The sequence below is a fragment of the Plecotus auritus genome, assembly GCF_963455305.1.
Source record: "Plecotus auritus genome assembly, chromosome: 2".
Lineage (NCBI taxonomy): Eukaryota > Metazoa > Chordata > Mammalia > Chiroptera > Vespertilionidae > Plecotus > Plecotus auritus.
The window spans coordinates 196,909,822-196,936,066 of NC_137771.1; the positions used below are offsets into that span (position 1 = coordinate 196,909,822).

Here is a 26,245-nt window from a genome sequence, read left to right on the forward strand (position 1 = left end):
TGTTACCATCTAGTCATCTTTTAATGATATAACATAGCTCTGGGATATTCATCTTAACAGAACCAATGGGAAATATAAGCCTTGTGTCTTTCCTGTCCCCACTCCAACTGGTTATCTGCCTAACTGACCTCACAGATACCCCCCCTCCACGTTTACAAAAGATACCTCTATTCCACAGGCACAAATCACAACCTTCTTATTTTCTGAAATTTATTTTAACAGAGATAAGAGAAGAACTCTCATTTATTGAGTTCCCAATATGTATCCAGCATTGCATTAGGCAATTCAAGATCATTATCATTTCTAATTCTCATAACAGTCCTGCGAGGAGATCATTTTCCAGATTTAAAAAAAAGAAAGGCTAAGGGAAATGAAATAACCCAAGCTCACATAGACTGCAATTCCTGGTGGGTCTTTACATCTCAAATCCATGGTCCTTCCACTTATAAGATGTTGAGAACCGAAAGAAAAACTTGGCCTAGTGGAGTTTTGAAGGAGGAGGTCTTGATTTTTTTTTTTTTTTCTTTTTAGGTGAAGAGAAAAATTCAATCTCTCCCACCCTTTCTTTCCAATAATGCTGAGGGGGGAGGGTAGTGGAAGAAATTTAAGAGCAGCAAGATCTCAGGTGAGGAGGGGGTACGCTTTCAGAGGGCAGGAAGCAGATCTGAGTGGCCAGCTTTCCTCAGGACCAAGTCCAGCAGAGGAGGGGCTGCTGACAGATGCCTTCTCAACACACCAACACTGCAGGCTTGCCTGGTCCTGCTTTCCCAGGGCAGAGAAAGGCTCCTATCTCTGGCCCCCTCAGTCTCCGGACAGCCTGAGATACTGAAAGCCATATCGTGGAGGCTCAGTAGGCCAGGGAGGGGTTGAGCATGACAGATAGCTTGGTGTGGTGTGGTGTGTGTGTGTGTGTGTGTGTGTGTGTGTGTGTGTGTGTGTGTGTGTGTGTGTGTGTGTGTGTTTGTGAGAGAGAGAGAGAGAGAGAGAGAGAGAGAGAGAGAGAGAGAGAGAGAGAGAGAGTGAGTCGAGGGACGGTGGGGGGGGGAGCTTGGGCTCAGTAATGTGTGTGTGTGGCGGGGGGGGGGGGGCGCTCACGTGACTTCAGGAAGGCGGAGACAGGAGAGCTGGAGAGATGACAGGCAGGCCCGGGCAGGGGTGGGGGGGGCTCTCTGAATAATTGAGGAGCTGTTCAGCAGCAGCGGCTGCCTCCAGCCTTCTTTTGCCATCAGCGCCCCGCATCACAGTGGGGGAGAGAGCTCGGCTGTAAGTGCGGACCGCCAGCCACCAGTCCCGGCAGCCAGTTCATCGCCGCTAGCCCTCAGGTGAGTGAAAGTCCCCCTTCGCCGCAGTCTGTGCCCCTGGCACCCCCGGCATCCGGCTGGACCTCCGCAGATGGGATGATGTCTCTGGTTGAATGAACCAGGTAGCCCAAGCCACTGGGAGGGAGGAAGCAGGAACATGGCGAGGAGGTTGAGTGCTGACCCCCCGGGAAGGGGTCCCCTGGAAGGAACAAGGAGCTGGTTCGGGGTCTCTCCCAGTCTCTGGCCCGGAATGGGGCCCGGACAGCTTCCAGCGTCTGGGTACGCCGGGCTCCGACTCCCGGGAGCTGCCAGGCGGGGCTGGGGCAGAAGCAGCCTCACGGCGGCCAGGGAGAGAGGCAGAGGAGGGAGCCACGAGCAGGTCCGGGCCGCTCGAGGCTCTACAGACGCCGGGCCCCTCTTTTCCTTCCCGTTTTGGCGCACACCCAGCTCCCGCAGCTCGGTTCTCGGCTCGGAATGAGCCCACGGAAAAGAGACGCTTTTCCGCCGCAGCCCGCGGGGAGGGCGGGACAACGCCTGCCCTTTTACCTGCGAGCAAACTCTTCAAAGGGACTCCAGCGGAGCCCGGTGCCCTGACCAGGCCGGTGCGCTCCGGGGACATCTGTCCCCTAGGAGCGGTGACGCGCCTGGCTGCGAGGAGAACGTGATGGGAGAAATGTGGGGCGAGGGGGGAGAGGGCCGCCCCGGGAAAGGATTCTCACCCGCACTTATTACCCCGTCAGAGCCTCCTCTCTTTCCACATCTTAAAGCACATCAGTTTCCTACGAATCCAGGGGGCCAGAGTAGGGCAGTGTGGCCTCGCAGGACCCAGTCCCGAACTCCTCCTCCCCGCGGAACCCTCCCACCCCCACGGGTAGGTATTTTATATTGTGACTGAAGAATAAGATAGAAGTCCCAAATGACTAGAAGCGAAAGGAAGGTCAAGGAAAAATGGGGGGAAACGGGAACAGCAAGCCTGCTCCTGACACTCCTGACCCCACTACCTGTGCAAAGCTTGGTTCGTGGAGAACTTGAACTGAGAGGTGCAAAGGAACCGGCTCTGGGGAAGGGTTTCTCGCCCAACTCTGGAGCCAGTCACCGGCCAGAGTTGGAGAAGAATCACAAAATGATAACCGCCTCTCCCCCTCCTCCAGCCCCTCCTTCGGCCAGGATAGCCCCAGGCAGGAGCCTGGGCGGTAGAGCCCGCCTGGGGCGGTAGAGCCCACTGCCTTTGTGGGCGCTGTCCGCGGTCCTGAAAGTTCTCCGAGGCGGGGAGCGAACGCCTCCAGAGAACTGGCGGCTCACCGCTTGCCAGTATTTCCCTCAAGCAGAAACTACGTAGAACCAAATAAAAGGGGTCAGGTGGAGCAAGCGACTTAGAGAGACGGATAAAGGTGTCTTTGCTTTCCTCGGGTAGAGGAGCAAGGAGCGGGTGTTTCTCCAGGGTCCAGCTTAGCTAACTTCCGATGGGTATAAGATACGTGGTGCCTCTTCTCTTTCCTCCACTGCGCAGTGAATCTTTCTGTTGGCGGCGTTGGAGAAGCAGTTAGGAGTGCTATTCTAATAATCATTTCCGTGGCTTTGAGGAACCAGAAAATTGTGAGATTACCCAAAGGAAGAGTCTGCATTAACGGAGAGACTAGGCTATGGGCTATGGCTTTTTCTCTGTTCAGTACCCTCTCTCCCCACCGCAGGCTGTTTACATCCTCTAGATAAGATCTCTAAGCATCCCTGCGTGTTTATTGCTTTGACTAGTGTTTTATATTATGAGTAAGATGGGAAAAGAATTAAGCAAATTTAGAGAGGCAAAATTAAGAGAATATTTACTGAACACATATTATCGGCTGGGTAATATTATCTCATTTAATCGCCATAAACTGCTAACCATAAATATCCTAGAGATTTAAAACAAAACAAAAACCCAGAAGTTAGGCATCTCAAATCCACAATTTGGATTGAAATTCAGGTCTGCTTAACTCCAAAGTCCAAATTATTTTTCATGCCTTCATTTTGGCATTTGGCTTTGGATAGCTATTATTGGGAAATATAGCAAGAGAATGTCAAAGGAGAAAGGACTGCTTTCTTTTTCACACACACTACTCTCTTCCAACCTTTTCCTCTTTAATCTGCTCACCCACCCACTGTCACTCACTCCCACCCTTCCAACTGCTTTTGTGCATGCTGCTTGAGATAACACTGTTCACTCAACTTGAGCTTCAAGAGTGCAAAAACAAGTCAGAGGACTAACGCAGCAGGCTTGCCTGAAAAGCAGCAGAGCTTCAGGGAGTCTGGAGGACTAGAGCCCACTGGTGTTTTCACAGTCAGAGTTTTGGGGCAGGAATAATCTTAAGGTCATCCAGCACTACAATTTTCCAAGAAGGAGTATTTGGGGACCAGAAGATGGCCATTAGTCTAAGTCATGTGAATATACGGATTGGAACCTCGTTGACTTGGTTCTAGGGCCAGCACCCTTTCCACTACTCTCCTTGTGCCTCAAATACTCTTCCATGATGCCTTCCTTGATTATCTTTGACAATAACATCACCATCAATGAACTATACTCAGTAATATACCACAAATACAAACATCTAAAATACAATCAGCCCTCTTAGCTACTTTTTCTTCCTATTCTTTCCCCTCCGGTCTCACTATTCCAGTGTTGTCTGACCCAATGTACCTGAGACATCTGACCCACTTTCCTTGTAACAGTTCTACCTATGACAGCATTTAATAAATGGGGATGGCAGTCTGGCATTTCATGCCTTTATGTTGTCTATATTTCATCTTTTATGATCTGTTCCCAATAAAATAATTTTTCCAAAATTAATTACCTTAAGCAGCTTCCTATATTCTCATAGGGATTTAAAAGATGTCTTTAAAAGATATAGGCAGAAATAAATAATCATTATAAGTGCTAATATCTATCAAATGCTTACTGCAGGATAGGCATTATGCTAAGTTCTTTCATAAATCATTTTATTGAATCTTCACAGTTCTGTCAAATATATAATTCCATTGGAGGTGATCCTAGAGTTTTAGTCCACTCTCATATACAGCAGAACCTGATGTCCTATTCATTTCTTTTTGCTTCTATTTCAGCCCACAGTAATATCTCACCTTCTTTAATTGAATTTTTGTAGCCCTAGTAATTACATTGGCAAGGAGAAAAATTTTATATTGAATTGGACAGTTCTAATCTGCTTCAAATATGTAGAGTTTAGAAATTAAAATTCAATTCAAATAACACTATTCTGCTTTTATTCCTTAATAGTTACCACAACATATCCTCCCCCCCCCCCATTTGGTATCTTTTACTTAAAGATTCCCATATGCCTTTTTAATGCGCATATCAACATTCTGCTTCAAAACCCATCTAGAATCAATTAAGGCATAACTCATAATTAAATACATAACTTCTATTGTGCTAGGTTATTTTGCAAGAATGCTGTTGCTGGGATGCTCTGGGCCCTGTGAACCAGAATCTTAAATTATCCAGAGCTACTCTGCTCCATATGGTAATCACTAGCCACATGTAACTAAGAATTCAGTTCCTTAATCACACTAGCCATAGTTTAAGTGCTCAATAACCATATATGGCTAGTGGTTACTTTATTGGACAGTGCAGATATAGAACATTTCCATCATGCAGAAAGTTCTATTGAACAATGTTGCTTTAGAAAGTGCTAAAAACATCCTCACAGCAACTGAGAATTTGGAATTGGGAAACAGACTTGGGACTTTACTTTGAAACTTCTGCCAAAAAAGGAGAAAAAGACACATGTGCCTAGAACATTCCCAGAAACCCAAAGATGCTCAAGACAATAAGGCTAGCAAAAAGAACACATGTGTCACTGAAGAAGCTGGTGACCTCTGGGGTTTGCTTCATATGGATTTTAGTTTACCAACAGAGTAAAATGTTCCATAGATGGGTCTTGTTAGTTTCTTGAATTCCATCTTAGAAATAGCTTGAAAGTTATTATACAGAATGCAAGTTCATATATATAATCACATATATATGTAACAACATATATATATGTATATGTATGTGTATATATGTGCATCTTGTCTTAGTAAGTATAGTATAATAAATATGGAAAGAATACAGGACTTAATAGTATGTATACCATTTACTACTTGGTGACATTATAAGACCCTATAGAGCTTAATTTCTTTATTTGTAAAATGTTGATGAGAATTGCTATACCTATCTAAAAGGGCTATAATGAGACTCAAAGTGTAGGTATATAAAAGTACTTTGTAAGGAGCATGGTTGAATCTGTAATGGTTGATAATTTCATGTAGATGGTATAGTAGAGCATATAACTGTAATAAACAAATAGGGTAGTGTTAACTAAATGCATTTGTGAATGTTTAAATTTCTGGTATAAATGTACTTTGCTTTTGTTGTCATTTTTTTCAGTGAAAAGTGGAATGCCAAAGAAAATACCATTTGCATTGTTGAGATTTCTGGTTGGTTAGGTTCTATGAATTGAAATATTGTTTGTGGTTTAGTTTATTTGTCCCTGAACATTTCCTTTAGGATTAAAAAAAAACAACAACACTAGGATGTCTCAGTAAGTCTGAAACAGTTCTTTCCTTGTAACTAATAATTTTAAGTCTATTGTCAATAATTATCTTGTCATAGTAATAGGAGTTTAGAGAAAATATAAAAAGTATTATGGGTATTCCTCAGTATAAGTGGGTAAGGGAGATTTAAAGGAATATTTTTACTAACTATTAATTGAGATGAGCTTCTACCCATCTCATAAGTATGGCCAAGGGCTCTAGATTCTATCTCTAGTTCCATGAGCTCTGGCAGGTTATTTCCTTTCTTAGAGACCTAGTTGGCCTACCTTTAGCTGAGACATACTCTCATCCCTGATGCTGCTCAAGCATACCATTCTCAGGACTGTGTTGCATATGGAATTATATTACTAAAGAAAAAATTAGTGAGATTGTCAACTCTGGCCTCTGGTGGATCATGTTGGGGTTAGTAATAAACACCTTTTGTTGGGAGTCATGGTTTATTTATTTCATGGAACTTTTTTTATCTCTTGGAAAGGCCTGGATTTTGGAAAGGGAAAAAAATACATTATCTCAGAGCTGAAAAGAGTTTAACTTTTACTGTCTTTACTTTGAGTGATTTCACTGATCTTATAACCAAGGAAATAAAGAGAACTGGTAATGTGGCTTTGAAATGATGGCTGTAGCATGCATTCATTTAATCAATAAAATAATTGATTTTATTGGCACAGAAATGTTGAGGTCATGGGGTGTTTAAAACTCCTATAAAGTTGGCACATAGGTGTTCAATAAATATTGGTTGAATTCAGACCATTGTTCCAGGTCAGTTCATGCCATGCACTCATCTAACAAGAAATGAATATTCCCTGTGGCATTTTTCTTTAGCAAAATAAAACAAGAGACAAACACAGAAAGTCAAATTTAACCCTGACAAACACTCTTAGCCCCTCTGGGAACATAGGCAGTGATGGTCAAGAAAGACTGCATCTGAGAATTATATCTTGCTTCCCTGCTCCAGGGAACAAGAGCTGTGTCAGCCCAAAAGTCTTGCAGTTGACTGTGATGAGACAACTTCATAAACACAATGCGTGAATGGAGTTGTGTGCTATTTACCTTAAAGAGGTACTTATTTCCTGGAGAAAGTATTTGATTGGCCTTCATGATTGTTGCAGGCGATTACTATTTCTAAATTCAGAAGGAACTTACCTTAGAATGAAAGCACATGTATTAATTAGAGGAGAGCTAGTGACATCACAGTTTGGCAGGTCACAGAATATTATCCTTTTCCAGGGATAATTGGGCCTCCCTTTAAAAGTTTTAACTGGTGATTATTGACAAAAATGAAAGAAAAATAGATCATTCTCTTCTAGCAAGTCAATAAGCAAATGCCTGGAATTAACTGATTCTCATTTGCCAAAGGCAAAATATTCCAACCCAATAAACTGTCCTACAAATGAGCAAGCTGGTTTCCATGGCCTGTTCATTTTTTAAATTGCTTTTCTCTTTGTTTTTAATAATCAGCAAATTAAAACAATTAAATCCAGGTGTTTGAACGTTCTAATGACAAAATGGTCTTCATAATTGTAAAGACTTAACTGTTTATTAGGGATTATATTTAAAAAATATATTATTGTGCCAATATTTTAACAATCACATAACCCAACTCTCATTTTACAAACAGAAATTGAGACTAAGAACAATCACTCAAGTTAATAACAGAGGCAGAGTAAGACTTCAGCCTCCTCTCTTGCAATCCACTGCTCTTTGCATCTATCTTTTAACATCATGCACCTGTTTATTAGGCATAAAAACTTTAGTCAACGAATTTAACCTCTTCCACCAAACTTTTACCAGAGCTGCTAGGAGTAGAAAAGTAGATGTTTTTGGATTTTGGATTATTTCCCTTTGCACATCCAGGTAAACCAACTACTGGTTAAGGATAGTGAACAGGTAAAAATTTCATGGATGTAGCTATGAGTCAGAAGAAAAGGATTTAAAACCCCAGAATCCTTGCTGCAAGAATTGGGGCAATGATTTCACTCCTGTTATCTTCATCATCTTTATCTCTAAAATAAGAATTTGGATTAAGTAGTGTTTCAGGTCCTGCAAGCTATAACATTCTATCATTCTATAAAATGGAGCCAAGAACGTGAATAATTCATACTCTGCCTCATTCAGCCCAAATAATAAAAAAAAATCAAGGTTTTTAGTTTTTATGTTATTACTTATTTATTGGCAATTCTGACATTTCTTTCTAGTATTTCACCCAGTAACAATAATGATGATGATGATTAGCTAATACTTACTTACATTTACTGTGACCCTATAATGTTGGTAATGTTATTATCCCCATTTTACAGACAATAAACCTGGACCTGAAAGTAGTTAAATAATCTGCCCAAATCTATACAGCTAACAAGTTTGTGCTCTTAACCATCATGCTACACTGTCTCTTTGAAAAATCACAGATTTCTCAGATAACTGGCATGTGCCATTTATAGGCCACTTAACACACAAGCCCCTTCTCTGGGGAATTTCCATTTTGCCCACATGTTCTGGCTAGAAGAGCACTTCTCCACTGAGAAATACTGCTTGGAGTAATGTGCTGTTAATTTCCCAATGGATGTGAACAGAGAGAATTTGCTTCTGGTCTTCTCCCCCAGTGAAATCTAGCCATACTCATATGAAGTCTACAGCAGCTCAGAATCGGTACTGGACTTCCAATAATTTTATTGAGAAGTAAAATATGGAGTCAGAGATCAATGGTTTTCAAACTAGCCCCCAGAAGTTTCTACAAGAAGCCCCCTCCAACTCATTAATCTCTCTGTGCTTTTAGCCAGGGTTTCTCAACCACAAACAGGGGCTGTATGACTACCCCTAGGGGACATTTGTAAATTTGGGGAGCTACTTGTGACTGTCACAGAGACATGGGGTAGACACTTCTGGCGTTTAGTGTAGTGGGCTCAGGTGTTTGCGCAAGGAATTGTCTTGCCCAAATCACCATTAGTGCTTCTGACAGGTCATCTCTATGGTAACTTCTAGATCTGAAGTGATGTAAAAGACTTTCAGATCTTCAGAGATTCTATTGTCTTCCCTGGGAAGACAGGTAGAGACAGTTTGATTTTTCTGCTTTTTGAGGGGTTTCAGTGACCAAAAAGGGCTACAAGGCAGGAGAAGGTCTGAGGTAGTTGGCTGTGTAAAGCTGGGGAGGTGCTATCCAGTGACATCTACTGGATGTCTGTCTGTCAGGAGCATGCGTGACTCCAGGGATGGTTGGGACTTGATAAGTCAAGGGGTCTGTGAAAATTTTCCCTTGAGGAGCATGCTACTTTATTTCAAACTAGAGTCCCAGTGCACAAAATCCGTGCACTCGGGGGCGAGGGGGCTCCCTCAGTCCGACTGCACCCTCTTGCACTCTGGGAGCCCAACTGATGGCTTAGGCTCACTCCACGTGAGGAGCAGGCCTAAGTCATCACTTGGACATCCTTAGCGCTGCTGTGGAAGCAGGAGAGGCATCCGCCACCCCCGCTGCACTCACCAGCCATGAGCTCAGCTGAGTGGTGCTCCCCTTGTGGGAGTACACTGACCACCAGAGGACAGCTCCTGCGTTGAGCATCTGCCCCCTGGTGGTCAGTGCGCGTCATAGTGACCGGTCATTCTGTAATTCGCTTGATTTGCATATTAGCTTTTTTCTATATAGGATTATTGTATTATTTATTTTTATTACAATTGCAAACCTACTTTTGCCCACCCTTGTATACACTCAATGCTGTCACTCAGCTGAAGATTACCACAGAAAGCAATGTGCCCATGAAGAAAGACAATAGTGTCCATGGCTCCCAACATTTTATAATGAAGCAAAGTTCATCCAAAGTTCACTGTAAGTGGCAGATTATTAGATTCATAATCCCAGAGACCTGATAATTGGGTGATTGGATGAATTTAAGTAAGATTGGGTAATTTGATGAATTTAAGTAATTGGATGAATTTAAGTGGTAACTAAGAAAATGAAAAAAGACAGTTCTCAAACCATTTCTGCTTCAGGGGCAAGGTGGTTTTCCTGAATCGATCAGCATGGTGCATCTAATTTAGTATACACAAAATTTACAGTGATAGATATTTTTAGAAAATCAATGGAACTCACATTGTCTTCCGAGGAAGAATTTTAAGCCAAAAACAGGTGATATTGCAGTAAAAAATATATTGAAAAGATAAGGGAAAGGGGAGATAAATCCAAGAACTGGCATCTCAGGCAGGACTTCATAGGGTTGTGCTTGTCTCACAGTCTGACCTGGCTTATTAGGTACAGAAACTCTATCCTATCAGTTCTATCAAAAAGTCATGTAAAACCCAACCATGCTGCCCCAATCCTGAGAGGCTGCCAATAGAGTCATGTGCAATGGGGGATGCTTGTGAGTGTTGCCCAGGTGATTCCCTTCCTGGTATTAGGATAGTGAGGAAACCAAATGAGTGATCAAAGATGACCTGTGAGCACCATCAGGATTAATGCAGTTCGGCAGTCTCATGAACTGTGCCATGCAGGCTGCAACAGAGACTAGAGAATTCTTCCAAATTCTACCCAAGAACTCCTGTCAGGTTACTGGGATACCTGAGCCCTTCAAATAGAGTGTCTTATTTATTTCCCCTTACTCTGGTGTTGGAGAAACTTTGGCAAATTCTTTTGGAAGATTCTGGAGACTTTATTTAATCTATGAAGTTTGTATCTACTGTTAGGATATTATTTTAGACATGTTATTACTTCATAACTCATGGCTTATCTCGTGTTAGTTACATGCTAGTCTCCTTTAGGGAGTTCTGGTAGGTGCCCCAGTTTAACCATTTACCATGAATAAACCACCCTAGTGGTTGGATTCATTTCTGTAAGGGGCAAATCTCTTGGACTTTGTGCTGGTTTTGTTTATTTCATCTTAGAGGGTACCATGATCTGACTTTGTTCTAAGAGACTGGGGTCTAGTTTACCCTTGTCAGAAATCACGGAGTGTGGACACTGACATTTGAAACTGTAACCATTAGTCACTCTCAATACAGAAAACATGCATGGAGTGACTATGACTCATCCACAAAATGTCAAAGGAACGAATGTCTGCCCATCCACAATTTAAAAGGTTTTTCTAAAAACTAGACAACATCATTGCTCTGAAAGAGGCCAAATAACCATTTGACTATTTTTATTTTTCCTTTGAGCTGACGGGTTATCCTGATTCCAAGCAGGCACAAACTACATAGACAGCTTGGGATTCATTTTAAGTTCTTTCCTAGTCACACAGACTTTGACACACTTTCTATTCCAGCATCAGAACACAGAGGAAGAAAATATCTGAATGAGTATAGGCTGTCTTGCCAGAAATAAATTCCTAATTCAGACAACTAAAATATGCCACTATAGAACTTAACTGTCAAGATAGAAGCAAGACTTCCCTGTTTCAATACTACATTAGTGACTAGCCTGTGTTCTTCCTTCCTGCCCCAAGTCCATTACAAACTACAGTTATAAATAAATACTATGGTGCCATCACAGTACACTAAGAATCTGGGGAGAACTGTCAATTGAGCATTATGATGTTATCTCTCTACATATGTGATTCCAATATGACAAGTTGGTGCTCTTCTTATATTTTTTTACTAATTGATTTTAGAGAAAGAGAGAGAGGGAGAGACACAGAGAAAGAAACATCAGTTTGTTGTTCCACTTATTTATGCATTCATTGGTTGCTTCTTTTTTTAAATATATTTTTATTGATTTCAGAGAGGAAAAAAGAGGGAGAGAGAGATAAAAACATCAATGATGAGAAAGAATCATTGATTGGCTGCCTCATGCACGCCCCACACTGGGGATTGAGCCTGCAACCCAGGCATGTGCCCTGACAGGGAATCGAACTGTGACCTCCTGGTTCATAGGTCAGTGCTCAACCACTGAGCCATGCTGATAGGGCCATTGGTTGCTTCTTGTATATGCCCACAGCTTGTCATATCAGAACAATGCTCTAACCCAGTGGTCGGCAAACTGGCTCTGTTGACTAATGAGTTTGCCGACCACTGTGATAGGGACTTAATCACAAGGAACAACAACAGCCTGTAATTATTGGAATCCAGCGTCTAGGTCAGTGGTTGGCAAACTCATTAGTCAACAGAGCGGCAAACTGCGGCTCACGAGCCACATGTGGCTCACGAGCCGCAGTTTGCCGACCACTGCTCTAACCAACTGATCTACCCAGCCAGGGTGTGAGTGTTCCTAAAGTCAAGGATAACTACATCATAATACTTGTGATAATAGTAACAACAGCTCACATTTACTCATTTAATCCTATTAAGTAGGTATTATTATCTCAATACTACATATGAGGATTTTTTAATTTAAATGATCCAAGATCTCATAGCCAGAGAGGGTTATGGTCAAGATGCAAATGCTGTGCTAACCCCAAAGTCTGCCCATCCACAATTTAAAATTTTTTACTGAAAGAGACCAATCCTAATCTATACTAATAAAAGGGTAATATGCAAATTGGTCAGAACGCCCTCACAGTAATGACCGAACAGCAGGCTGCATGGGGCTACCAGTTGGCAGGGGGGTTAGTGAGGGGCAACCAAACAACTGAGCAACAGGCTGTGTGAGGTGACCAGGCTGGCAGGGGGGCAGTGAGGGGCTACCAGGCTGGCAGGGAGGGCAGTTAGGGGTGATCAGGCTGGCAGGGGGGGGGCAGTTAGGGGCAATCAGGCAGGCAGACAGGTGAGCAGTTAAGAGCTAGCGGTCCAAGATTGTGAGAGGGATGTCCGACTGCCGGTTTAGGCCTGATCCCAGGATCAGGCCTAAACCGGCAGTCGGACATCCCCCGAGAGGTCCTGGATTGGAGCGGGTGCAGGCTGGGCTGAGGGGACCCCCCCCCCCATGCACGAATTTCTTGCACTGGGCCTCTAGTGTATCTTATATGAGTGCATGAATAGGAATGACTGCAGCTTTACCTTCATGGCCTTATTGGAGGACTGGATCCAGAGGTCCAAAGACTGAGTAGAACTCTGGGCAAGTCATACCTTTTCTAGGCCTCCATCACTCCATCTAAGAAAGAAAAAAAGAGTGGCTCTTTAAAAAAAAAAATTAGTTATTCATTCAACAAATATGCTAAAAACTAAAGTTACAATGGGGAAAAAAAAAGACTAAAAACTATTAATAAAAAGAGGAACCACTGTTCAGGATATTGTTGCTAAAATAAAACAATACTAGAGTTTATGGAGGATTGCATTCAAGATTGGTTGTTTTGGTTTTCCTTTTTTTTTTTTAATATGTTTATTGATTTCAGAGAGGAAGGGGGAGGACGAGAGAGATAGAAACATCAATGATGATAGAGAATCATTGATGGGCTACATCCTGCATGCCCCACACTGGGGACCAAGCTCGTGACCATGGCATATACCCTGACCAGGAATCAAACCGTGATTTGATTTTCTCACTTTATTTTTCCTCCCTACATTTCTTGTTTGTTTGTGTTTTTTTTTGCATTACTTTTCTGATGCTGTATTTTTCCCCACTTCCGTTCATAGGTCAATGCTCAACCACTGAGCCACACTGGCTGGGTTGATTTGCTTTTCTTAATAGTAAAGTGATTTGAATTCTTTTCGTATAACTGTCAAATAAACAAAATTACAGGCCCAATGTAATGCAAGTTACTACTTACAAAAACAATGGTCTAGATCTTCAAGGTTCCTATGAATGGATTCTGTTAGGCAAATTTACCCTAAACTGTCAGCAACACACACTGTATCTCTAGACTTAAAAATAAATTAATATTCTAGAACATTTAGTATTTTCATTTGCCTACAGGAACTCATTACTTTCAGCAAAGGCTGAGATTGTGTGATAACCCAAAGTCAGAACATAGATCAGGAAGACTAAAAAGCTATAATGGGAGAACTAATGGCTGAAGGGATATTTATTAAGCAAAACAGAATGGGGATTTGAAAGTAATTTGGAAGGTCATTTTGTTCAGTTTAAGAGAATTCTAAAGTTTAATTTTAACTGACTAACTAGAGCATATTAAGAAAAACATTGAATGAGAGAGTGAAAACAAAAATAAATCAACAAACAAAGGAGGGAGAGGAAATTGCATTATTTTTAATGTACTTCCCCTTAAAGGGGAGAATTGAGGTGGGAGATGCCACAGGAGCATTTTCTAGCCAGTGAGAAGAAGCAAGATGGACTTCTTTCCCCGCTAATCAAAGCTTTTACCAGTTGAAAGTAAGAGGCACATCTTACACATAAATAAACAATCGGCTCTTTCTCAGCTCTGAATCATTCAATTTGGCCCCAATTTTTAAACGTCACTTACAAGAGGCATCATCATGAAGCCATTAACTAATGATCCCAACTTTACCAAGCCTAGAGGTCTAATTTATAGTCAGGAAACTATTTGGATTTTTAAGGTGATTTTCTCCTCTTAAGACAAGGGACATCAAGCCTTTCCTAGCATAAGACCAAAACCAAAACAAACAAACAAAAATCCAACGGAAAATCACTGTCATTAGAAAATGAAGTAAATTCTCCAGCCTAATCTCCAAGTCAGCTTGTATGCAGGGCCAATTTCTAATCAAAAAGTAGGAAAATATCCATTGCCAATTGGAATGTTTAAGGTGTAACTTAAGGGTGTGACTGCGTCACATCACTGGTCCATTGTAACTTTGCTTTAATGTTAAAGCAAAGGTCTCAGAGTTGGCTTTTTGGTCTCCTTAGTGAACACTATGGTGATCTTTACCTGAATTTGTTTGGGGCTCAGCTGATTGGAGTTTTTTAGAGAAGTTTTTCATTACTAGCTCAATGGCTATAAGATGAGTGAAACTCACCTCTCTTGGAACTTAAATGCCAAGCTAAGGAACTTAGGCTTTAAGCCACAGGCAGTTTTGGAGCCACAAAAGGTTTCAGTGCCATGGAGTTGTGACCAGAAGAATACAGGAAGGCTCTGGCAACAGTGAGAGGGATAGATGAGGGAGACAGAGGGTTGAAATTGAAAAGTCAAGACAGGATATTAAACTGGGGAAAGTGTACCCCGAAAAAGTGTTTCATAGCTGTAGAATCAGGGGCCATTTTTACTATTTCTGGGCTGATTTTGAACCATGTCACCCACATTTTGTTTAAGATGAGACAAATCTAAGGATTGGGCTGGGGGGAGAGTAGGGGGAGAGATTGTCCCTCTCTCCTTGGCTTCACACCTGAATTCAGCTGACAGGAGCCACTCTCCAGTGGTGCTGAAAGGGTTGGTGAGGACAGAAGTGCAGACAGGGGTAAAATCAGGTGAGCTTTGAATGCCTAGAACCAGAATAATGCAAGGAAATGCCCTGGGGAAATGAAGCTGGCATGGTGGACTCAGGTCCGTCCCTCCCCAGCTGTGTCCCTCACCTTTGCTTTTCTGAACCTGAGATGCCTCATCTATAAGATGATTGCCATGGTTCTTTCCAACTTGAAAATGTATAACCTCAGCAGCATATTGTTAATTTAAAGATGTATTTCATGGATCATGTTCAACTCAATTCAATTCCAGGACCATTGTACAAAATGCCAGAGCTCCTAAAGGCTTGATTTCCTTGCTTTGTTTTTCCTCCCTCCTTTTCTTGGTGTGTTTTTTCCATTACTTTTCTGATGCTGTATTTTCCCCCACTTTTGTTTTTTCTTCCTTTCTAGTGGGAAGGGGCTCTTCAACAGGACAAGAAGCCAAGGTTATCTATCTACCGACAGGACAGGGACTAGCCAGCCAGCTCTTTCCCACACCATTCTGCTGGTGACCCTTAGCCCTGAACCAGCAAGAAGAGGAAGGTGAACTCAGCCTCCCTTCTGATTCCTTGTTTTATCACTGTTTTTTGTTTTTTTTCCTGCCAAACTGCAGGCTCCCAAATATTCTAGGCAACTCTTTCCCTTATTGCCTGCAGGCCAAGCAAGGTGACTGTTGTCACCCCCTTTCCTAGGAAAAGTAACAAAGAGGGAGATGATTTGCATAAATCTTGCTGTAGTTTAGCTTGACAATAACCACTACACACTTGACACATAACAAGTGTAGCCCCAGACTCCTATCTGCAACTGCCTCTATTTAACTTGGCCTGCCCAAGTCCAAAAGGTCAGCAGAGTCATGAAGCCTCACCTCCAAGGAAAAGACCAGACCTTGGATTAGTCACTTATCTTCTGGTCCCGTGAGCTATACTGTTGCATTTGAGAACCATCAGCTCCCTGCCTTGCTCATCGCAGCTGACACAGGGTTTCAAGTAGGGTCCCCCCTACTTTGCTATCCTACCTCACCCCCACCCCAGGCCAAGACTTTCAACCCATTTCTTGGCTATTTTACTTCCTATGCCAGTCTGGTTAATATTTCAAGGTCAGCTGTCTCAAAAGAGTGAGAACCAGGCTGGTATAGGAAGTGAGAATCCATTTCTTCTGGTCCCCAGAGCTTAAGGAGACTAGAGGTTTCCTCCTAACAATCCAGAATTCTACAACAAGAACCAGATTATTAGGTGACTAGAAATGCTTAAAAAATAATAAAGCACTCAATTACTAAGAGAGGCCTATGTGGAACATGAACTACATAGAGCCCAAAGCTGGAAACATGACAAAAGACTTAGTTTCCAAAAAAGGGCTATAGCAAGTGCAAGTTACTCTTAAAATCAGAGGTAGCAGTTGGTCCAACCTGCCTTCTAGAGTAATAACAATAATAACTATATTTTAATTTGATATTAACATGAACCAGCACAATAATCCTACAAGGTGGGCATTGTTATGCCCATTTTTTAGATGAAGAAACTGAGATTCAGGAAGACTGTAAACTTGTAACAAGTGGGGCAGTGGCTCTAACATGAATATGTCTGACTTCAGAGACTATGGCCTGTTTCTTCTGCAAAAGGATAAACTGTTAAAACTTAAACTTAATAAAATAAAATCAAAGCCAGTGAACCCCAGCAGACCTCCTGGGTCCTGGGACTATGGCCTCTAACTAGCAGTGTGACCCTTGGTACATCTTTTGGGTTTCTTTTTCCTTTTTCATGAAATGAGAGTGTCGGGTCCAATTATTTCTTCCAGTTGCAGCACCTGGGAGTGTACTTTTTAGTCCCTGCATGTCTCCTTCACGGGGGTCAGGAGCTAAAATCTTAGCTCAATAGACCTCTAACAACAGGAAGTGCCACTTCAGAGGCTCTGGAAATGACTCAGAAAATAATTCTTTTCTCCAGAAGAACCTATAATTTATATGACTGCGATTACCCACTAGTCAGGCTGGCTTAGGTAACCTTCGCCACTGTTTATTCCACCAGCAGTCCACTTCACACACTCTCACTGGAGAGAGGAACTACACTCAATTTTTTGTCACCCACATGTTCAAAGGGGTAGTGACTCAAAAAGTGAAATGGGGAGAAAAGGTGAATATTACACACCCACACATACCTCTTATGTGAAAACGTTACAAGAATGTTAATAGGAAACCGAGCTGGAAATACTTACTGGCAAGGATTCTTTATTTAATTAAAAAAATCACCAGGATTTCTAAATAGTGGGTGTTTACAATCTATCAGAGATTGAACTTGATAGAGAGATAGATATTAAATCCAGTGCTGACTGAATGCAGACCAAAACCAAAGGAGGGACATGCGTTGTTTAATGTGAAAATATGATGTTTTGTTTGAGAAAGTTTGCTTTACACACAACCTTTATGGACTGGTGTTTGTTGAAGTGATGTGAGTTTATCTTTTGTGTGGCCGGAGGCACATTGGTATGAATCAATACAGAGGGCCTGGGTACAGGCGGGTGAGGGAGGAAAAAGGGAAGTGGAGTAAGATGTGAGTGAGCCCCATTGCTGTTTGGAAAGGCATCATGATGGTAAATATTGTACTGACTTAAAAAAAAAAAAACACCTGGAAGGATTTTGCTAGAAAAGAGGATGACATTTGATGGATTTTTTAAAGTTAAACATTCAAAAATGAAGCTTTGTCTACCATCTGGGATATCAATCAGCATGTGAACCATTAAAGGGAATTTGACCAACTAAAACAATATTTCTTGTAGCAAGGTTGGCAACCAGACAATGCCAGAATAAGAAACATTTCCCAGAAGAAATCGGGAAATCTTATTACTGCTTCTATGATTTACTATGTCCTTACGCACAAATAACAACATATTATCAACAATACGCCATAGATAGCCTTTTAAAATGTATATCACTTTGTCGCATGGCATCCATTATTTAATCCTCATCACAACACTGTAGGGTGAGCAGAGCAGATACACTGTCCTCATTTTGTAGACAAACTGAGGTTGAGGAAGGTAGAATGTTTTGTCTAAAGACAAGCAATCTTTCTACAACAGATTTGTCTAAAACCCTGGACTTCTGATTCCTAGTTCAGTGATTTCACCACAGTATCACAATAGGATCTGCAGCTTGCAGTCTCCCCAACTATACCGGTTCAAGTGGAAAACAGTTTGTATATTTTGTATGAAGATACACACATAGCAATTGCCCACATTGGGGAGTTTGTGGATGCAAGAAGCTTGATAGGTTCTGTATTAACCCCCCAAGAAAACAAACATCTGTTATGTCTCTAAGGAGCTGACCGCTGTGTGGCCTAAACTGTGGAAGGACTTAGGGTCACAAACTGTATTTTCAGAAGTAGCATTAGCACCAATTAAGTCTCAGAGAATAAAGAGCTAAAAGCGTCAGAAAGGGCATGTTCTTGCAGGTGATAGTGAGGGGAAGAAGGGTTATAAGACCCAGGAAAGGGTACTAATTTTTTTTTAATATATTTTATTGATTTTTCACAGAGAGGAAGGGAGAGGGATAGAAAGCTAGAAACATCGATGAGAGAGAAACATCGATCAGCTGCCTCCTGCACACCCCGCACTAGGGATGTGCCCGCAACCAAGGTACATGCCCTTGACCGGAATCGAACCTGGGACCCTTCAGTCCACAGGCCGACGCTCTATCCACTGAGCCAAACCGGTTAGGGCAAGGGTACTAATTTTAAGGACTTGGATTTGAAGGTCCATGCAGGAGGGACAGTGGATATAGGCCTATGGGAAGAGGGGAGTTGGAACTGAGACCCTCTAGTTAGATTCAGGACCCTCAAAGGACCCCACTCTCAGTGAAATGAGGGACTATAAGACTCCTACCCATTGACCACTGATCATCATGGACAAGAAAGTCTTGCGTAAGAAATCAAAACCTCAAGCCTTTCCATGAAAGGGTTTGGAGTCCAGAGTCATACTACTCACATGGTATAAAAATCCAAACACTGAGGTTTTAACATAAAAATTGAGCCACAGATACCTATGAGTCATCTGATTAAAAAAAAAAAAAAAAGGCAAAACAACTCTGAAAGGATACAGCACTTCCACAATCCAGGCCAGATGGGATATTCAAGAGAAGACAAATTCCACTGATTAGCTCACAATCAAAAAATTGTAAAACATAAAAGGATATATTCCCCATGATTCAGAATGAGTAAACACAAAGAACTGGAGGTTAGCATCCAAAACCTGAGGTAACCAAAAAATCTGAAGGAGACTAGAAATAGGTAAATTTAAAGTAATTAAAGAGCTAAAAGAAAGGGGGGAGGAAATCACACAAAAAGGATAAGATGTCATGAGAAAAAAAAATAAACTGGTTTGAAAAAGAACCAGTTGAATATTTAGAAGTGAAAAATATGGTCATTGAAATTTAAAGCTTAAGCAGGAGAATACACATAGCTAGAGAGAGAATCAATAAACTAAAAGATAGATTTAAGGCACTTGCACAGGATGCAGTAGAGAAAGATAAAAGAGATATAAATATGAAAACACCATTAAGAGAATGAATGAGAAGGCCATGGATTTTCAAATAGACATATCAGGAAGAGAGATCAGAGAAAATATGTAGACAACAAAGTTTGAAAATATAATTTCTGTGAAATTTCAAGAATTTCATAAGTATATGAATTCTTGGGTGTATGTATAACCACCCATTCTCAGCAGGATAAATAAAAATAAAATCATATCTAGACAAATGTAATAAACTTCAGAATCCCAAAAACAAGAGGAAAAATCTTAAATGTACATGGTGAATATAAAAAAATTACCTAGAAAGGAATGACAGTTGAATCTCAGCACACTTCCCAAAAGTAACAGCAGAGACCAGAAGACAACAGAATAGTATGTTCAAAATGATGAGGGAAATGAACGTCAATTAGTTTGCTATACACTCTAAGAGTAAGGCTGAGATAAAGACATTTTTTTAACAAATACTGAGTTAACCACTAAAAGGCCTTTAATGAAAGAACAACTAAAGAATATTCTTATAGAAGAAGGATTTTGAACCCAGAAGAATCGTGAACAAATAAAGAAATTTGGAAACTTGTGTGCAAACAAGTTTCTACTTGCCAGAAACACACGAACAAATAAATAATTAGGATAATGACCATGGCAGTAGGGATTTAAAAATAAGGTGGGAATAAAATAATAGGCAACACTAATGTTGAAGAGTGAGGAAAATTACTAAGAGCAAAAGAAGTTAAAGGTACTTGTTTCATGCAGAAAGTAGCCAAAGATATTGACTAGCTCCATATTTTAAGTCAATAGTTAAGGGTAACTAACAAAAAGAATAGATTGTATGACAACCACATGAGTAGAAAGGAAAATGTATTCAGTACTATAGAAAAATAAGAAGCAAAGAAAAAACATGGGGAATACACAACACAAAATAATATAATGGAAAGAAGTCTAAATATTCCAGTAATGCAATTTTAATGTATAGGCTAAAGTAAAAGATTAATTGGATACAATGTTTCATTGGCTATTAAAAACATTGTCTAACTATGCTCAGGATTTTCTTCTGTTATTAAGAAGAACTGCAAATGCTGGGTCACTTTCTGCTCTTGCTCTTGTTTTCCATGAGCCAAAATCTTGGCCCATTGTATGCAGATTATGAGGGTCTCTGTAGAGAGGCAGTATTTGGTTTTTCCCTTGGGGAAGAGGCTCATCTCCCAGTTAAGTGATTTCTCTTGGTTTTAGAATCAGTAGTTTTTGAAAGACACTGGCTATATTAACTAAAGAAAATACAATACCATAGCTTTTTGGGGGGATGGAGGGTAAATTTCTCTCCTCAATATTTTTATAAAAAACTAGAGGCTTGGTGCACAAATTCATGCATGGGTGGGGTGCCTCGGGGTGGCCTGCAGGGATCAGGCTCCAGCTCGTGCCCCCAGCCTCACAGCCCCACAGCCCAGGAGCCCCACCTGGCACCCCGCCTTGGCCTGGCACCACCCGCTCACCTGCTCCACCATCCCGCTGTGGTCCTGCTCTCATCAGGGCCCACTGGGGCTGCAGTGCCTCCACTGCCACCCTCTATGTTCCACACCGCTCCCTGGTGGTCAGCACACATCATAGCGAGCGGTCGAACTCCTGGTTAAACTCCCTAATTTGCATATTAGGCTTTTATTATATAGGATGGGTGACTTAAAGCTTTATCCCATCTAAATTACCTCCTGAAACAAACTTTACATTAGCTGTCAGGGGTGGAGAAAAACAGCACTGGAGGTCTATAATTGCCATATAATTTTAGCATCTTCATTTTAGGTTCTTTAAACCAACCTTCATCAGAAAGAAAAATCCCTTTTTTAACTGCAGGATTCTGCCAGCAAAATAAATGCAATAGTTTCAAGTCTCTTTGACACCATAGTAAAATAAACTTAGAAATTTTTTAAAAAATAAAAGAAAACCCACAAACCTGGAGAAGATAACTTCAATGCATACAACTAATGGAAAATTAGTATACATCATGTGTATTTTCACATTTCTACAAATGTTTCAGAAAAGAACAAACGGCAGTAGAAAATGTGCAGTGGTTAGGAATAAGGAATTCACAGAAAAGGAAACCCTTATGGTCAAATAACACATGAAAAGATCGACTCAGCTAAATTAATAATCAGATACAAATTAAACCCATTGAAGCATGTTCAAACCTATCATACAAGCAACGGTTTTAAAGTCTGATAACATAGGTGTTCGTGAGGATGTGCAGAAGCAAGAAGTTTTACACGTTGCTGGTTGAAGTATACACTTCTCCAACCACTTTAGAGAGCAATGTTGGCAATATCTAGTAAAGTTTGGCAATATCTAGAAAAGTTGCTAAGACCCCAGCAACTCCAGCCGCACACATGTAAGGCGACATACATAGTAAGGATAGTCACTGTGGCACTGTTTGTATTCATAGTGAAAGAGAAACAACCAGCTGCCAGAAACAGGACAATGGATGAGTAAATTTGTACTTTCAGACACTAATATACCCGAGTTAAAATAGAACATCTAGATCGAGAAACAGATAAATCTCAAAAGAAAAATTTGAATGAAAAAGTTGGTAATACGTATAAACATTTTGAACACATGTAAAACAATAATCTATGTAGCTTCAACTTCTGGGATGACAAAAAGAAATGTTTTAAACATCCCTGGAAATGGCATACCATCTCCAGGACAGTGATTACCTCTATAGAATATCAAAAATTCCCAAAGAGGTGCGGAAAGGAGAAATTTTATTCAGGTGAACAGTTTGCAAACCATGGAGACACAGCCTCTGGTGGAAAACCAAAAGTACCTTCCACTGAGACAAGGGGGAGGCCGTCTTTCATAGAGAAAGTTTTTGCCCAGTTTCCCAAATTTGGTCCATTTTATACAAATGAGGTTTTCAAAACACACATTTCTGATTGGTCTGAATTGTGCAGTTCTGATTGTTTGGTATTATGTGCTCTGATTGGTTGGTAAAAAAGGCAAATGAGGGTGTAATGGTGCAATTCTGATTGGATGGGCCAGGTCTCAGCCCATTGATCATAAGAGGAGACCAGGAACTTCCTTACAATGGTTGACTCAAACAGAGGGAGCAGTATAGGAGTTTGAAAGCTTAGTTTATGGCTTTTCCCAAAATGCAAAGTGCATGGGATACTTGTCAGCAATAGCTGCTAGACTCTGGTTACAAAGTTGGACCCTTTTCATCACAATAAATCCCCTTAGACACATGTCTCCTCGGGATTCACAAGAGAAAGAAGGAAGAGAGGAGCGTGGAGAGCCTTAGCTATTAACTGGTATCTTTTATTTCTTTTCAGAGAGAACAAAAGCAAACATGTTAAACAGAAGTGGCTATAATATCGCTTTCTATATTTTTGCCGATGTCCAAAATCTTTCGTAATTTAACTTTTTCAATATTTGCTTTTAGAGGAGCAGCATTGTGCCTGGCCCCATATCAGAGCAGCAAGATGGTCTTGGTAAGGTCAGGGGGATTAAAATGTTCCCAACAATTCTGAGAGAGAGTGGAGTTCTCTGGAGGTTACAGTTTCATGACAAGAGCTAAAGAATAATAACACCATCAGCCCACCCAGGCAGGACTCTCACACAACTTGACCAACCCAATCCTAATCATGCTTGTTTCTTCAGGATGAGATTCTGGCAGCTCAGCCACCAGTGCTTTGTAATGGAATGAAGTTCTTCCCAGTTACGACTGATCCCAATGAATGACTCAGGACCCAGAGAGGTGGCAAAGCCCCAGGCAGTCCTTCTCACCTCTGAAATGCCAGTGGACTGAAAGGGTCTGGTTTAATCTAATTGTTAATTACACATTGTGTGAGACTAAAGGCCCACTTAATAAAACCAACCTCAGTGTGGTTTCCCAAATTCAAGAGAGAAATAAAGAGAAAGAGAGAAAGGGAGAGACAGAAACTGTATGTTGTTAGTTTAGTCTATTTGCTTGTTTTTTAATCCAGGTATTAGCATTTGTAATTTTTTTTTAAAAAAAGATCTATGGCATTTAATTAGAACCTGGATTAATCAATATCCCTTTTTTAAATAGTACAAGCTAATGAGTGTTCAGGGATTTAAAAAAAGATTTGGCAGAGAAAAAGAACTAAAAATTACTCTGTGAATGTTACATGTCTTACATAAAAACAATTTTAAAACTGGTATAACAGTAGGTAATAAATTATAGGTCTTCTTACTTTGTAAATTTTTATAATGATAGTTATTTTATAGTAACAAAAATTTTAAGAAAGAGGGTAGCTTTGCATTTCTAAAACCAATTTGTTCTATTGGTTAAGAGGATTATATCTTTTCTGGTACCCAGAAGACAATCTTACAATTGGCTAAGAAATCAGTTTTAATTTAAAAACAATCCACCTCCCTAAAAAGTAAAATAATTATATTCTATATTCTCCCTCTGACATATTTAGAAGTTGAAACAACGCTTTGAAACCACTGTTTAAATGGGGCCTCTCATCAGTATCAATACTGGCAATTGGCAAGGACATATTAATAATTTTGTGAGGTACAAGTTGAAAAAGCACTATCTGTCTTTTGTGGGGTTTATGGAGACAATTTTCATGCGTTAGACTCCTATATAAACCTCCCAAGACAGTCACTGAGCGAGGCAGCTACTAGCCTGAAAATCAACAGCTCGTATCCTTCATCGGAGCAGGGCCACACACAGGGAGAACTATTTATACCAGGACTAAGCACTATTATAACAGGAAGGAATTGCCACTCCTTCTGTTTAAGGTGTAAGAAGAAGCTTAAACAAGCCATTCTCATACTATAACCTTATATTTATAGCCAGCGAAAAAGCCCCGTCATTAAAATCCAACTTTGTAATTCTCCATTCAGAATGACATCGTAGGCAAAACATCATGTTTAACTCTGTCATTTGACATTTTTCATAAGAAGTGGATGTGAATTTTATTTGATTTCCAGCCACACCATCTTATTACTGTGCTATTCACATCTACCAGAGGGATCTGAAAATAAAACTGGCTAGTTGCCCAGGTACCTCGGTGTACAAAACACAGCAAGCTGGAAGCAGAATGGGGATTTAGAACCTGAGAAATATAAAGCTGAGAGGAAGTTTATGTAGTCAATCCCTCCCATACCACCTTTTTCTTTTCTAAATTTTATATTCTAAACACCAAGGCTTTGGCTGCCCTGCCTGAACTGAACTGTTGCACTTCCCCATAGCTTTAACCACAGGACAGGGAAGTACTGACATGACCCAGGGAAGCTCCTGTACTCCAGTGAGTAGCACAGCCCAATTTCCCCTGGAAAGTCAGGACGGACCAGCCCAGCCAATACAGTACCCCCTTCCTTCCCTTTTTAAAAAAATAATTTTATTTAGTGTAGTTGATATACAATCTTATATTGGTTATATTAGTTTCAGGGATACAATATAGTGATTCAACATTTTTATACCTCACAATGTGATCACCCCCATTAATTCTAGTAATCATTTGTCACCATGTAAACTTATCACAATATTATCCTATATAATAAAAAGCTAATATGCTAATTAGACTGGACAGCAGAACAACTGTCCGGATGACCTTCCAGACAAAGCCAGGGCTGCGAGGACTGAGCCCCTTGCACGAATTTTATGCATCAGGCCTCTAGCTGACTATATTCCCCTTCACTTTTTCACTCATCTCCCCACCCTTTCTGGTAACCATCCCTTTGGTTTCTGGGTCTATGAGTCTGTTTTTGTTTTCTTTTGTTTGTTTGTTTTAGATTCCACATATAAATGAAACCATATGGTATTTTTCTTTCTCTGCCTGATTTATTTCACTCAGCTTAATACCTAAGCATGTCAAACCCACAGCCCGCAGGCTGCATACCTCATTTATTTGGCCCATGTTAGCCTTTGAGTTTGACATGCTTGCTCTAGACCCATCCATGTTGTCACAAATGGCAAGATTTCATTCTTTTTTATTGCTGTATAATATTTCAGTGTGTGTGTGTGTGTGTGTGTGTGTGTAAATATGTGTGTGTATATATATTACACCTTCTTTATTTATTCATCTATTACTGGACACTTAGGTTGCTTCGATGTGTTGGCTATTGTAAATAATGCTGCAGTGAACATAGGGCTGCAAATATCTTCAAATTAGTGTTTTCAGTTTCTTTGGGTAAATACCCAGAAGTGGAATTGTTGGTCAAGTTATGAACTAACTATTTTTAGTTTTTTGAGGAATCTCAAAAATCTCAGTTTGTTTTCTGCATATCCTTGCCAACACATGTTATTTGTTGACTTTTTGATAATAGCCATTCTGACTGGTGTGCAGTGGTAACTTATTGTGGTTTTGATCTGCATTTCTCTGATGATTAGTGATGTTGAGCATCTTTTCATATGCCAGTTGGTCATCCCTGTATCTTCTTTGGAGAAATGTCTTTTCATGTCCTCTGCCCAATTTTCAATTTGATTGTTTATTTTTTTATTGAGTTGTAGGAGTTTCTTATATATTTTGGATATCCAAAGCTATAATATTAAAGCAGTATGGTACCAGCCCAAAAACAGACACATAGATAAAAGGAACAGACTACAGAGCCCGGAAATAAACCTTCGCTTACATGGTCAACTAATCTATGACAAAGGAGGTAAAAA

The 26,245-nt window shown here is 40.7% G+C and overlaps 1 protein-coding gene across 1 annotated transcript in view; it reads left to right on the plus strand.

Moving 5' to 3' along the window:
• The first annotated feature begins 1,151 nt into the window (after positions 1-1,151).
• The window catches only part of SLC7A14 (solute carrier family 7 member 14), a 106,021-nt gene continuing 80,927 nt past the window's right edge, over positions 1,152-26,245 (plus strand). Inside the window, exon 1 of the mRNA XM_080655436.1 lies at positions 1,152-1,322. The gene's annotated coding sequence lies outside the window, so the exon portion shown is untranslated. The remainder of the gene's footprint in view (positions 1,323-26,245) is intronic.